Genomic DNA, 15,700 nt, shown 5'->3' with positions numbered 1-15,700 from the left:
TAAAACCTTACCTTAAAAAAAAACTCAACAAACACCATCACACTGTATTTTGGGCCTAGATCTATAAGGCACGTACAGTAGTTTTAATTTACTGTGTATTTTGCCTCTTCAAGAGCAAAGGGAAGAATAATAACTGTCCAATATTTCAGCTATAACTTTCTCCATAAACAGAATGCATATTATCACTGTTTTCAATTGGTTATGTTGGAGCACATAGATTTAAAAATAAATCAATAAATAAAATAAAGTCAAAAATTGGTCTTGTCAAGTTAAGCCTCAATAGTCATCAACTTTAGTTTTACATAAAGCCATACAAAATGAACATAGAAATGACCTACAGATTATCAAATTCATTCCAATGCACAGGCAGAAAAGATTCTCTCTTAACTATACTGAACTGATATTACAACTACCAGCTATTAAAGTGTTATTACACTTCACTCTAACTCTAGCTCTTGGCCCAATGGCCAAAAAACCAAGACAGTAAATGTGATTCTTATTGGGCTTGGAATTAATACTTTTACATTCCCTCTCTAGCGTGAGAGATATAAAATACTACACAGATAACTGTAAGCTATACTACTGTTGGATCATATTAAAGAAGTTCTGTATTAAAATCACAAATGAGTTTGATTCTCCATAGTTTAAATTCCAGGGTATTACTAATTAAGAGGTATCTTGGGTTTTGGTACTGTTTCTCTCCCTCTATGTGTGAAACTTGCAAGTTGCTAATTGTGTTAGTATATTCTAAGACAGAGTCTGTTCTCAAAGCAATTCTTTGTAACAACAACTACTCAAAAAGAGAGAGACTCAAAGCAATACTCTGTAACAACAGAAACAGCACCCAGAGACTCCCCGCCCTTTTGTTGTATTCATCTTGCTTTGTTAACAATTGTGATTAAAATAGAGATAGAGGATGTATGTGGATGGATGCTTGGTGTGGATAATAACTGAATGATCAGGGAGGTGCCAACCTAAGAATCCAGTGTCCATCGGCTGAAGAAGGCGTCAAGTGGAAATCACCAGAGGACACCCGGAGGGCAGACTGGAATCCACCCAACAGCCTCAAGTGTGGGAGAACCAAAGAACAAGATAACATCTGGCAGCACGGAGCCATCAGGAATGTGCCATCTGCTGACTGATTCAGCAACAGCATGATGAATCAATTCCCATAGAGTGGCATAGGAAGAAATTCCTATAAAAATGGACTCTAGAAAGTGAGAACTTTGGGGTCTGATTCTGCAAACCAACTTCCAGGGGTATCAGATGAGCATCTGACGAGGCCCTGCTCCCTCCTCATGTCCAGGCCACCTGGCCAGTGGCTTGGTATGAGCAACTCTAAGGCTGGTAACTATGATGACAACCTTGCAGAATGTGTGTGCGTGCGTGCGAATATGAAATTGAATGGAATGTTATCGCTATAACTAACTGCTTACTATGATGCTTTCTGTATTCACAATATATGTGGCATTTTGCCTTTTCCCCTTTAATAAGATCCTGATGGTTTTTATTTTATTGGTATAACACTACCGCACAGTATTTTGAGGCTCTACAATGAATCTCAAGATGTTTGGGTATCACCAGAACCCAGTCACAATTTTCCAATGTTTCATCCGTTTCACAGACATGTCTCAATCATATATAACATATATTACACACCCTTTCTGCTGTCCTTTGGAGTTTAGCTGTTGTAATTTTGAACTCCGTAGGATTTTCTTTGAGATTTAATACTACTGGAAAAAATCCTTCAAGACATCTGACGGTCAGCTCTGTGTTGCTACGGTGTGTTGTGGAATTAGAATATTAGAGATGACCAAATCAATCTATGTAGAGCTGACTTCAGCTCCTTTTCATAGTATATACACACCAAAACTTCCAGCCACAGTGAGTTTAATGCAATTCCTATTGGCTCTCCCCCTTTTGGCTCACCTAATAGAATGGCTGCCTGTGAAGCACCAGAGTCCCATTTTGAGTCTTGGCTGAGACAATATGCAAGCAGCAAATCCAAACTGGGACTGGGAACTCTGCTTTAAATTGTTTTAATGTTTGACCACCAGCTGGCAGGCACAAGTCACTGCTATAACGACTAGTGAAAATGTTATATCTGATAAATGGACAATGTCAGGTTAAAGAAAGTTCTATTTTTAAAAATTTCCTATGTTACAAACAAGACTTTAGATTAAAACTCAAATAATTTTTAAAATCTAAACTATTACTGTTTGTTTATTTTGCATTTTTCTCATCCTGGACCATTAAAATAGACTACTTAGTTTCATTCTTATTTCTAGTTAGTTTCTGACTTTCATGCACCTGAAAAATACTTGAATTTATAGACCTTCTACTAGTGATAAAAGCCACTGAAGTAAAGCTTGCCTAGGCCAACTGGAATTAGAACCTGTAAATTATAGTACAACCTGAAAACACATGGACAGTTAACAGCTATTAATATTGGTTACTACTAGCAACTCCAATACCAAAAATCAGAGATGTGAAGTTTAATTTGTATTCTAAACAACATAATTGAAGAGTGCTTATCAATACTGCAACAGCAGGATGGCAACAGCTCTGTGCTTTTACTAAAAATCAAGACACATTTCTATCAATTGCCTTGCTTCTACATAAATAATAAAAAGTGTTTTTCCAAAATAGTGATGTGGGCTTATCTAACTTTGCTCGACAGATATTGCAATTTGGGCTGTATATTTATCTTTAGAGTGGAATAACAAGTCCACCATCATCATGTGAAACACTCATATGAAAACATAAGTTTGCATCTCCTTTGTTCATAAAACTGCTGCTAAATTAAAGGAAAATAGCAGAAAAAGTTGAAAACAAGATAGCTGCTAGCACTAGAGACATCGGTAGTAAGTCTGATCATATCCTAGCAGGCCACTATTTACCAGGTTTTATTTTTTTAATTAATTTAAATCATTATTGGTAGTTGTGGGGACTGGATGGCTCAAGGGACTAATAATGCAGTAATTTCACCATTAGGTCACTGCCTCAAATCCAACAGAGATAGTGATCAAAAGTCATTATTTTAAATTATCTAAAGGCTATTCTGTGACTAACATGAGCCAGTTTGGTGATCTAGGTCGAGTTCCTCGAAAACATGAGTCCACAGCTAAATTGCCACTCAAACAGATTTCCTTGCAGTAGTTAGGAAAGAGGACAAGGAAATATATTGAATATTAAATTATATTTAATCAAGATAGCCATACATTTCCTTAGATTTCCTTCAGCTGGATTTTTTTCTGTCACATTTAAAACACCTCGACCCTCACAGCACAAGAACTTGAATGCTATAATAATGTTACATATTGACAGAGAGAATATAATCAATATTAAGTTAGTTATGGCCAAAGTACAGCAGTGCTTTATCTCTGAGACAATTATAAGAGAAAACAAGCGGGCAGTTCTTAATACTTGGGTATTTTCTAGCATCCAAAAAGGTGAATATTTCAGAGGCCAATTTTAGCCCTGGCCTAAGCAAGTGAAACTCCATTGTTGTCAGAGTTCCATTTAATGGTGCCAGGCCTGAATTTGGTCCTTCTTGCACAAATAATTACAGGAATTTAATTTGCTACACTGCTGCAACACGTACTCAAGAGTACTTAGATTTTCTAACTACAGGGTAAACTGAATAATACAACTTTTAAAGAATTTGTTTTACATTTTTTTTAAGATACTTCCTTGCATTACTATAATTTACAGAATATATAAAATCTAATTTACTCTTCTCCATTTTTACAATTCATTTGGCTTGCACAATGAAAGAACTAGACATTTTCACTTTTGTTTCTTGACAGTTTGTAAGTTTCACTTCCTGGCTCTCAGACGTCAGTACAGGTGAGTCTCATCTTACGCGTATTTAACATGCGCGAATTCAGCTTTGCACGGTGGGGTGGGGGGGAGAAAAATAACAATTTAAATACCGTACATGTAGTGCTGGCGATTACACCCGCCATTACACTCAATGTAATTTTGACTAGACGTGATTTTCGCTTTACACACTGACTGTGGAACATAACCCCAGCATAAGATGAGACTCGCCTGTATTAGCAAATATAGTGTTTAAAACTGCAGGGAAATGTTTAATCCAAACAGTATGAAAAGCTCTTTTTATTGATTTATTACATTTCATGGAGACATTTCTATCATTTTGTAAAATCTTTCACCCCACCCAAATAAAAAGTTAAATTTTGCACTTAAACTACCTTTAACTATCCTTTTAAAATTTTCATTTTGTATCTGATTTTTTTTTGTACCAACATATTTTGGGGGTGGGGGAGAGAGGGACTTTGTGCCCAGACTGTATATAGCCTTGGTCTACACTTCTGCCTGGGTGCATATACAAACCATTCACGCTTCTATCATACTTTATGACAAGAAAGTATTTCTTATCCTATAGTTGAGAGCAGTTAAATCTCCATTCATATAATTAGATCTGGATTATGTTATGAAACCAAAATTAAGGAGATTTAAAATTCAAAGAGGCATTGTCAGTGGCTACTGGAGACTGCAGCTCTTTAGATTTAAGGACCTACCACCAATAAACCCAGGACATAGGTACTTTTTAGTTAATGAATGTAAATGCTGAAGGACAACACATTACAGTGCTGTTTCTATGAGAAAGACCAATACTGAAAAACTGACAAGAACCTTACTCCAATCAAACAGGAAGAGCAGAAGAGAATGCAATGTGCACAGTGTGTTATGTGTAAGATTGTCATTACAACAAATCCAGTAAGAAGTTATGATTTTAATAGGGTTACAACCCTAACTCTAAGGACAAATAGTTTTGGCAGTGTTGTTCCAAGTTCAGACTTTGATAGAAAATATTCCATGCAAAGTTTCAGCATGGGTCAAATGCTTTATATCTGCATTATACAGCTGCCTATTGGCATTTGCTTGACGTGAATTTAGCAGTTAGATATGGTACAAGCATTAAGATTATTTCCTTAAATCTCTAAAACATACAGGACAGTCATCATTTACAAGATATGCTTACTACAAGCTATTTCTATTTGCAAAGACATACTTTTTCTGAGCTGTCATTCTTCATACTGGGTAAAGGCGAACAAGTCAGAGAGGAGGGGACGGGGGTGGTCTCAGCACAGGACCAAGAGCCAGGGACTCCTAAATTCTAATTCCTGCATTGATAACAATTCTCCCTGCAGCTGGGCAAGTCACAGTCTCAGTTTCACCACCTGTAAAATGAAGCTAAAAATACTCCCCTATCATACAGGGGTGTTGTGAATGTTAGTTACAGTTCATCTTGCTACGGTACTGTGCAGATGGAAAAACACTATGAACCTGATCCAGAACCCACTAAAATCAGTGGACCCACTGACTTTGGTCGGACCCACTGACTTTTGGATCAGGCCCTGTAAGTGCTAAGTATTATTGTAATAATTCCAGTAAAATATGTATGTATTTTATAAGTTACAGGAATGCATTCTACCACACCATTTAAACAGGACAGCATTTTATCTTCAAAGCACTCCACAAACTATGGATTACTTTAGAATTAACTGTAAGCAGTTGAGATGTTTTTGACATAGGAATTTGTATGGTAGAAAAGCTGTGGCGAGAATATGTTAAAACACTTCAATATACAGACCAAGTCTTGGCAGTCTGCAAACAAACTACCGATAGTAGTCTCACAAACCAACACTTATTTCAGTCAAGAAAGAAATTTTGAAGCTACTTATCACTGCCAATTTTATATTTAAAAAATAGTTTTTATAAAAGGCTTTTACCTCAGCCTTGCTTCACAACGGCCGCATTTAGAAATATCAGCTATTATTGTCAGCCTCACTGTAACAGAAAAAGATAGCTGATTTCATAATGAAAATTGATTTAATTTCATTTGCAGACAAAATTATTTCAAGTATAGGTTTGTTGTAACATCATAGCCAAAGGGGGCTAATTAGAAACCATGTACTGTGTATACAATTGTACATGTGTGATTCTGAATAAAAAACTGGGTTTACTCGCAAGATCATTGAGGTCAAAGGACAGTGTATAATAACGTCATAAATTATAATACTGCAAAATTCAAGAGATAATTATTGAATTATCCACAAGAACATTAAACAGAATTTGTGACTATCACCAACTCATAGTTTAGGTTATATCAGTACATTGACTGGTAATGTGTAAAAAACAGTATAAATATTGAGTAATACATTAGACTTTGATCCTGCAACTGGGTCCATATGAGCCAGTGGCATGATCAGGACTTTAATTTGTGTGTAGTGAGTAATTTACGCTAAACTCTTCTATAGTTCATTCAGTGGGACAGGGACAATGATAATATAAAGAAACTTTGAAATTTAGAAAAGAATATCAAAGACCAATACTCCAATACCTAGAAAACATTAGGATCTACTAATGCTGTGCAAGATTTTGCACTGGCTTATAAAAAGAACACTAGTGGCACCTTAGAGACTAACCAATTTATTTGAGCATGAGCTTTCGTGAGCTACAGCTCACTTCATCAGATGCATACCGTGGAAACTGCAGCAGACAGTCTGCTGCAGTTTCCACGGTATGCATCTGATGAAGTGAGCTGTAGCTCACGAAAGCTCATGCTCAAATAAATTGGTTAGTCTGCTGCAGTTTCCACGGTATGCATCTGATGAAGTGAGCTGTAGCTCACGAAAGCTCATGCTCAAATAAATTGGTTAGTCTCTAAGGTGCCACAAGTACTCCTTTTCTTTTTGCGAATACAGACTAACACGGCTGTTACTCTGAAAAAAGAACACTGTGACTACAAAAAGCAAAATTATTATTCTTCAGGCAGAGCCACAACAGAGTAGAGGAAGTCCAGCTCACAAGAGGCGATGGCTGGAGGTGTTCTGCTTTCAGGGATGTTGGAGGGAAATGTGCTCATTGGCAAATTGTGCCCCACCCCCATTTTGAAACTCTTCCCAAAACAGATCTCCATGCATTTTTCTCTGCATAGGTAGAACAAGACCACCATGGCCTTGTCCCCGACTATCCAGATACCCCTTGTGAGTAATTCTGTACTGCAGGCACCTTCCTTCCAGGTGTTTGTTCACAGAGTGCAGACAGCCAAATCATGGCTCCTTCCTATGGAGGTCTTGGAGATACACCATGTGGAGAAAGGGACTCCCTGTTTCCACTCCTCCTATGTGCACTGGACAGCCATAATTTCACCCGAAAAATCACCTTTATAGGGGGGACTTTCATACTGGGGTAGGTTTAGCAGAACTATTATACAACAAGCAATTACTTTGCAGGAGGTAGAATTGCTGATATGTTTAGATAAGAGATCTCTTCCTCCAAACTGTTAAGAATTATACCTGATAAGACACGCAAACAAATGCTACGAATTACACCTGGTAGGACACGCACACAAATGCTACGAATTACACCTGATAGGTTTCCTTAACAAAACGTAGCTTCTTCTGCCAGATGCTGCAATTAAGTCATACTTCTGTGATTGGGTGGTTCCTTATCATGGAAATAATGTCATAACCATTTAGGGCTTGATTATCAAAAGCACCCACAGGAGTTAGGAGCACAAGTCTCACTGAAAGTCAGAAACATTATGACTTCTCAGTAGATTCAAACAGGAGGGAGGAATCCTGGATCTAATGCATATTGTCCAGGAACCCAAATCAGCAGAAAGTAGTGTGAGACAGCACATGCAAGGTTATTAAATCCCTGTTTAAATATAATTTAATATTGTACCTAGTATGACAGTCCCTCTCTAATGATTAACTCAATATTTCAGAAAATAAGTCTACATCTGCCTGTTTTGCCTTATCTTCAGTGTTTACTGCTACTTTTGAGACCTCTTTAAAAGAAGGCTCAAAGTAACCTGACATTTTCAGCCAATTGACAAATCCTCTACATATGGCAAAAGCATGTATTCATTCAGCTGCATATGTACCTATTTTAAGCCAACACAAGGGCAGGAAAAGATTAGCTAAAGTGATCCCTGTGTACAGTATGCAAGGAATATTGGGGTCTTGTAGGATGGATGACTACATACTCTAGGAAAGAAAGATCCCTTCCACTCCATTACCCCCAAAACTTTAGTACATGACTTAGAAACAGCTAATATGATTCTTAAAACCTTACAAGTAGCACCAAAGTGCAGTAACTGTCACTAAGATTCCTAGGATAGTAAAGAATACATGGGGAAATCCTAAACTGATTTAAAAACAATGCAACTGGCTAAGAAGAAAGCAGAGAATTATGCCAGTTTACAAACCATATAAAGCCCGCCCCTGACAGTTTATCTTCCATATGTAACATTAAAATAATGAATTACCATGGAGATTAAAAATCAAGAAAGCCCTGTCTTGATGGACAAAAGTGTGTTTTTCAACTGAGTTAGTTTAACACAACTAAAAAGTCACGTTAAGATGCAGGCTAATAAGTTTGAAGTTGCATTCACTGGCTGGGTTACAGTCTAGTGGGGGAACCCAGACTGCAACATGGCCTGCTAACCCAGCTTCAAACACATTAACTTGCATCTTAACAAGGCTATTCTGTCATGCTAAGCAAACACGACTGAACCACACACCCTTTTCACCTGTCAGGATCTACCCAAGGAAGAATGGCCAATGGGAGGGGGGAGGGATTCTTCTTCGGCAATGTGAAACATGAACAATTCTGTTACTTCTGAAACATACATTTAGGTGAAGTAAGGAGGAAAACAATCACTTGAACAGGATATGAAAACATATCTGCAAAAGAGTAATCTATTAATAAACATGAAGTATAGCACAGTGGCTATAGCCAAGGATCAGGAGCTGGGAGATCTTTTTGCGTTGTAGATCTGAGATGGACTTCCGGTGTCAACTCGGGCAAGTGGCTTCACCTCAGCTTCCCCAGCTGTAGAATGGGGCTACTGCTCTCCTCTCGCCAGCCATTGCCCCCCTTGGATCGAGGGGACTGGGGAAAGGCAGAGCGCTGCTAAGGCTGTGTACCTGGCTGTCATGCCTCCCACCCAAGGACCTCCACGGCAGGCCCCGGGCTCCCACCCGCAGGGAGCATTCAGTGCCCGCACCTGCCCCCTCCATAGGGATTTACACCCTCCCCCCCACAAGTGGAGAGAGGCCAGAAGCAGGGAGAGAAACTGCGGAGCCCCCCCAGCGGGAGCAGCAGGGCTGGGCGGGACGAGTCCCACCACAGGAGGGCACCGGGAGCAGAGCGCCGAAGGGAACGTGCCAGGTAAGCAGGAGCCCCCCCCCCGCGGAAAGAGGCGGGGAAGGGCCGGGGACGGGGGGGTCCCCAGGAGCCGCCGCCCCCAGCAGAGGGGAGAGCCCAGAAGCAGGGAGGGAAGCAGCGGCCGCCTCTGAAGGCCTCGGGGCTCCCAGGAGCCTCCCCTACGCCCCGAGCCCGGTACCTGGCTGCTGCCCTAGGGGCGCTGAGGCTGCGCCCCCCCCATGCCCGGCTCTGGCTGCTGGAGGCCCTGACGCGAGCGGCTCAATCCGGCCCGGCCGCCATGTCAGCCGCGCCGCGCACTGCATTGTGGGGGGGAGGGGGCTCACACCTCCGCCTGCCCGGAGGGAGGGGGATGGCGGCACCTCCAACCCCTGCCCCGCCCCCCCCGGGGGGGCTCTAGGCGGGGTAGACCCTGACCCCCCACTGCAGGGGAAAGGGGGCGTGGCTGAGCCGCAGAGAAACCTCTGCCCCCCCGCCATCCCAGGGACTTAAAGGGCGGGCCGGGCGTATGATGGGCCCCTGGCGATGCAGCCCCGCGGAGGCGCCTCTCCTGGCCTCACACCCCCGCTCCCCAGCCCGGGACAGGTGGCTCCGAGCCTGCCGTGCCGAGGCAGCCGGCTGTGGGGTTTGTCCCAGGCCGACGAGCGCTTCGCCAAGTGGGGCCTGCCGGGAGTCCCCGCCCTGCTGCTCTGCCTTAGGCCCTGCTGTCTGCTCGGGTGAAGGTGCCCGCCCGCCTCACGAAACCGCTCTGGCCTCCGCCTGACCTTGGCGGTAAAACCCTCTTTGCAGCTGGGGGCTGGGGCTGGACCCCTACAGCCTGGCGGCCGCTTCCCAGCCCTCGCCAGGGGCTTGACTGGCCTGTGGGGCCCGCCCTTGGCATTGCGCTGAGGGAAGCGGGCGGATGTTTAGGTAGCTCAAAATCTCTGCAAAAAGAAAAGGAGTTCTTGTGGCACCTTAGAAACTAACCAATTTATTTGGAGAGTGAGTTTGTGTGTGTATGGGGGTGGTTTTTGGAGGGGGGTGAGGGAGTGAGAGAACCTGGATTTGTGCAGGAAATGGCCTAACTTCATTATCATGCACATTGTGTAAAGAGTTGTCACTTTGGATGGGCTATCACCAGCAGGAGAGTGAATTTGTGTGGGGGGGTGGAGGGTGAGAAAACCTGGATTTGTGCTGGAAATGGCCTAACCTGACGATTACTTTAGATAAGCTATTACCAGCAGGACAGTGGGGTGGGAGGAGGTATTGTTTCATATTCTCTGTGTGTATAAAAAGTCTGCTGCAGTTTCCACGGTATGCATCTGATGAAGTGAGCTGTGGCTCACGAAAGCTCATGCTCAAATAAATTGGTTAGTCTCTAAGGTGCCACAAGAACTCCTTTTCTTTTTGCGAATACAGACTAACACGGCTGTTACTCTGAAACCTGTCAAAATCTCTGGATGAACCAGCGCTGCCCCTCACGAGCAGCAGGCGATTATGGCATTGGCACCTAATAACAGCTGAAGGAGGCCTCCCGAGAAAAAGGGGAATTAAGGATCAATATAGCACCATTCAAGAGATTCAGAGGAAGCTCTTGAAAATAGTGTATGCTACTAATAGAAGAAATAGCACATTGCTTTAGACTTTATATGTCTAAGTAAATAACTGCATTAATTTTATTGAATGTTACACACACTGGCAAGATGTGCTCTTGACCAGATGCAAAAAAAAATACATTGTAAAAATGGCATGATCCGTACGAGCGAATGTGCTCCCTCCTGTTGCAGTTGAGACTCGCAGTTGAAAAAGGGTGAGGATTGTTGCCCGGTAGGAGGCCAAGAACATCTGAAATTCTTTCTGTAGATCAGCCAAGGCTTTTCTGTGAGTCAGCTCCCAAACCCAGATTTCAACCTGCCACTTCAAGTATAATCTGTTTTACCATTGTACATTTGATGTGTCAATATCCTCTAGCTTCCCCAGAAAGAAATGGATCCTTCTTCAGTTTGGCTTGTTACTGTACATGTCATTTTACAGGACACAGGGGGGAGGGGGTGAAGAGTGTGCAGGAGCTCAAAGACATGGAGGGGGTTGAAGGGAGACTGAGGCAAACAATAAAGGTGGAGTCTTAACCACCTTAAAGCTTTTACACATTTAAACATTTAACATGCTTAAAGTTTTCACTGTGGATAAAAGACTTCCACTGCATTCCCCTACACCATCCATTATCCTCCATCCCAGTGCCATGGATCTTTTTTCAATCCCTACCCCAAAACTTCTTATGGACTCAAAGTCTCTAGTAGGGGAGCCCTACTTTGGTGGGCCTCTTGAGAGCTATCAGAATGTATAGATTCTTACTAAAAAAGAAAAGGAGTACTTGTGGCACCTTAGAGACTAACCAATTTATTTGAGCATGAGCTTTCGTGAGCTACAGCTCACTTCATCGGATGCTTACCGTGGAAACTGCAGCAGACATTATATACACACAGAGATCATGAAACAATACCTCCTCCCACCCCACTGTCCTGCTAGTAATAGCTTATCTTACTGATTTTCATTTATGTTAAGGCTGCTTTACACCACATTGGCAGAGTAAACAGGCCTTAAAGTAGCAGTCCATTTTAAGGTTTCTACACTGCCAGGACAGAACATTATTCTCATTCATGCAGTGTAAAATGGATATAATAATATTTAATTTTATTCTGACAAAGTTCTACAAAAGAAGGAAATTTCCCCACCAAAAAAACCCTCTTAAAAATGTTAATGTTGCAAGTGTGTTTCAATGGAGTCCTACTAACACCTAAATGTTACTTTCTTTACTGAAATTTTACACCTTAAAAAAAAAAAAAGTGTTACATGTAAGAAGTCTGGAAATGACCAGTTAAATGCAAATCTCTCAACCTTCAAACAAGCTTGTGGTTGATGTAGTTAGATGTTTTACTGCATCTGTGTGTGTTTTTTCTGTGTGCTGTCCCAGCTCCTTGATCAAACTGCCCAATAACCACAGCAAAAGAACTTGGTCAGGTTTATTGTCAACGAAGCATGGTCCTAATGCCCTGGCTCAGTGGTTACAGGTACACTAACACGTATGCCCATGGCAATGGACTAGCTCAGTTAGTGGCAGAAATTTCCCTTATCCCCTAGGCCAGCCAAAGACACTCCCGCTGAGACTTCATTTTATACCCCAATACAAACAAGTTACATGTTGCCCCTCTGGCAATTGCTGCCTCCTGACATAGGTTGTTACCACCCATTACCTTGTACATGTTGGTTCAATCAAAACATCTCTATCCGTCATTCTGTCATCCTGACCTTATCTTTCGGATGGGTCAGCACGTTCCTGTTATCTTTAGGGAACGTGTTGATATTGAGGTGTTCTGGTACCACCCTTCTGGAATGTGTTTGCATGAATGCTCTGTGCCTACCACCTCTTAGCAATGTGTGTTTTTGCAATATCAGCCGTGTTCTTGCCAGATTCTGTGAGCAGGGCCTTCCTCTTGCTCACAACCTGACTTTGCTTTATGTCAGCAAAGCTTTGACCACTACATTAGCTCGGACCTCATACCAGGCCTCTGATACAAGGGCTTATGTCTCAGGCTCTCTTCCTACTACAGGTGAAAGAAGTGATCAACATGTGAGAAATTACATAAAAATGTGGTCCACCTTTATTTTGTTGTACATGCTACAATTGACAAATTATAACTTTTAAAAAATATATAACTTCTTTTTAAGGATATATTCTCACTCAAATAAACCAGTTGGTTTTTATTATTGTTTTTAAAGAGAGTTTATAAAAACAAAAAGCAGGAAAACCAAATGTGCAACCAAAAAGACCTTTACGTGGGGTATCAGTAAGGTTTGAATGCTGGATCTTCAGATTACCAGCAGAAACCATGACCATTTGCATGAAGGGTATAACTGTTGTCCTCTATATGGACCAGTCACTAAAGGGGAACTTGGCATACTTTGCTGTTAGGTTACGCAACTATTTGCTCAATATCACAAGAATTCTTGAGATCAGGAATCTTCAGATCAGTTCCTGGCTCTGGAAGAGGCTATGATCTGGGGGTTAAGGCAGTGATGTATGGTCTAGTGGTTACAGACAACGTATCAAGGATAATATATTTTACTTTTTGTACTGAAAGGCTATGTGACAAAATAGATAAGGTTATATTTGCCATCGGATACTCCTGGGGGGATTCTGCGTGCCTGCAGAAAACGCCGCCCCCGCAAAATTTCTGTGTTTCCCTGCAGAAAACGGCAGGGAAGCGGCGATCAACCGTGGGCACAGTTTTGGGGGGGGATTGTCCCCCTCCAAACAGAGGCGAGGCATGGGGGGGGCACACTGAGTTACCTATCATTGCCCCCTCCCCCCCATTTCTGCAAGCGCAGAGCTCCCCAGCTGAAGAAGGCTGCGTCTGGGCTCCGCTGACTCTGCAGCTGAACATCGTCTCCTGGGTCCTAGTGCCCGTCGGATTTCCCTTCTGTGTGCTGCGAGTCTTCCTGTTTTCTGTACAACAGGAAGTGCCCGCAGTGGGGCTGGGTAAGGGAGGGGAGAGTGGTGAAGGGGTGGGGGGGAGAGGCAGTGGGGAAGGTGGGGGGTGGTGGAATAGGGCAGGGGTGTATGTGTGAGTGAGGGGAGGGGAATGGAGAAGAAAAGGGGATGGGAGAAGTGGAAGCCCAGCATGCGGTGTCCCCTCAGCATCAGCTGGGGCGCCCCCATTAAGCAGGCCCATCGAACCTTCCCCCTGACAAGCCCTATCCCCCTACACCTGGACCCTCTGAGCCCCCCAGACCTCCACCCCACTGATCCCCCAACGAGCTGCACCTGGACCCCCACCCCATCAAGCCCCACTCCCCCAGCAGAATTTTAAAATGTGTGCTTAATTTTTTGGCACAGAATTCCCTCCAGAGTAATAGGAGAGACCTGGGTTCCATTCCCAGCTATCCTGAAATGACTGTATGAAACTTCTCAGTTAACTTATTTGTAAAACAGGGGAATGATACCTGAGTCCTTTCTATGGCAGGAGCCTTTGCTCAATAATGAAAGATCACAAGTGCATAGAAATATAACAGTAGTCAGTAGAGGGGAGATCAGAACTCCTGGTTCCCAACTCAGTGGACCTTTCCCTAGGCTGCTGGGGTGGGGGTGGGGGGGATTTTTTTCTCTCACTCATCTGTGGAACATAGCTCAGTTTGGTGGGAAGTAGAACAGGCAGCGTGATTTAGCAGAAATGTGGAACATCCAATAAAACATAGGAAACAAATGTTTCAGCTAGTTCTCCATTGCCATATAATCCTGCCCCACTCATCTATCCAAACTTAATGTAGACCCGTAAAATTTGCAAAACTACATGCAAAAGCGAAAACAAATGACTAGATTACAGAATTTAATTTCCTATTCAAGGGATCAATTTCCAATATACTATACATATGCTATTACCTTACTCATTATAAAACACTACAGGTTATTTCCCCCTTTGCCAAAGAGTAGCTGAATTCCTGACATAGCAAGTCAGTTTCCCCTTGGAGCAGAAATTGGTGACATGGAGTCAGGTATTTGCTTGGTGTAATTTATTTACAAGTACACATGTCCAGTTCCTTCAAACAACGGTGAAAATAAATGGCACACAGGCAACTCCCTTTAGCAAAGAAATCTCTTGCAAGGCCCAAAGGTAGGTGTCTTGCTGTTTCTTTCAAGGCTCTCACGCCAAACTCACTGTTTAACCCTAGTTACTAGTTCCAGCCCCAAGCTCCTGCATTTTTACCTGGAAAACCCTGCTAGCCCCCAGACTCCAGGGGTTGAATAAGTGACTTGACCCTTAACCCCTCCTTGGTGAAACTGCTCCGCCACACAGAGCTCAGAGGCCTAATGAGGGATGTTTTAACCCACATAAGGGGTCAAAAGCAAGCAGGACAAATGCCCACTTCTGTAAAAAAGTGGGGTGCAGAGAAACGTGCAGGGGGGAGTGGTGACACCAGCCCTGCACAGGGGGGAAGAAGTGTTCAGTGTGGGTTAGGCAGGGCTCAGGCAAGCGGTTCTGGCCAGCTGTGTGGGGCAGCCGCGGGGAAGCGGCTCAGGTCAGCCCTGCACAGGTGGTGGTGTGGGGAGTCTTAGGCGAGCGGCTGGGGTCAGCCCTGCGTGGGGGGGAGCCTCGGGTTAGCCCCACGCAGCGGTTGGGGTTGAGGGAGGAAGGTGAGGGCTCGGGCTAGCCTCACCCAGTGTCCCATTTTCCCTTTGGAAAGTAGTCATTCTACTAATGCTAGCTGAGTTGAAAGGACCAGCACAGAGCCAGACATTTATATGTATGCACCTACAACTGGCCTTATTTACTATTACACCACACAATACTTTTTTTATGAAATATTTTTATCCCCCAACATTTCTGGAAATTGCATACCCTCGGAGCATTGTGTGACACAGCCAGCTCCCAGATCTTGAGAGAGCCAGTGTTGCAAGCCCTTTTGCAACAGCTCTTTCTTTCCGGCAGTGCTGTGTGATTTGTGCAAGTGGTCT

At 43.0% G+C, this 15,700-nt stretch overlaps 1 protein-coding gene across 5 annotated transcripts in view; it reads right to left on the bottom strand.

The window, feature by feature from the left end:
- Positions 1–9,531, bottom strand: part of TUT4 (terminal uridylyl transferase 4) — a 76,173-nt gene extending 66,642 nt beyond the window's left edge. For 2 of the 5 annotated variants that reach the window (XM_077824817.1, XM_077824819.1), the window contains exon 1: positions 9,389–9,529. The gene's annotated coding sequence lies outside the window, so the exon portion shown is untranslated. Of the gene's footprint in view, positions 1–9,388 lie in introns of all 5 variants that reach the window. The other 3 variants (XM_077824821.1, XM_077824820.1, XM_077824818.1) reach the window with 3 other exon arrangements.
- Positions 9,532–15,700: the final 6,169 nt, after the last annotated feature.

This window comes from Eretmochelys imbricata, chromosome 8 (assembly GCF_965152235.1).
Source record: "Eretmochelys imbricata isolate rEreImb1 chromosome 8, rEreImb1.hap1, whole genome shotgun sequence".
NCBI classification, from domain to species: Eukaryota; Metazoa; Chordata; order Testudines; family Cheloniidae; genus Eretmochelys; species Eretmochelys imbricata.
This window is presented reverse-complemented; position numbering and strand designations above follow the sequence as displayed.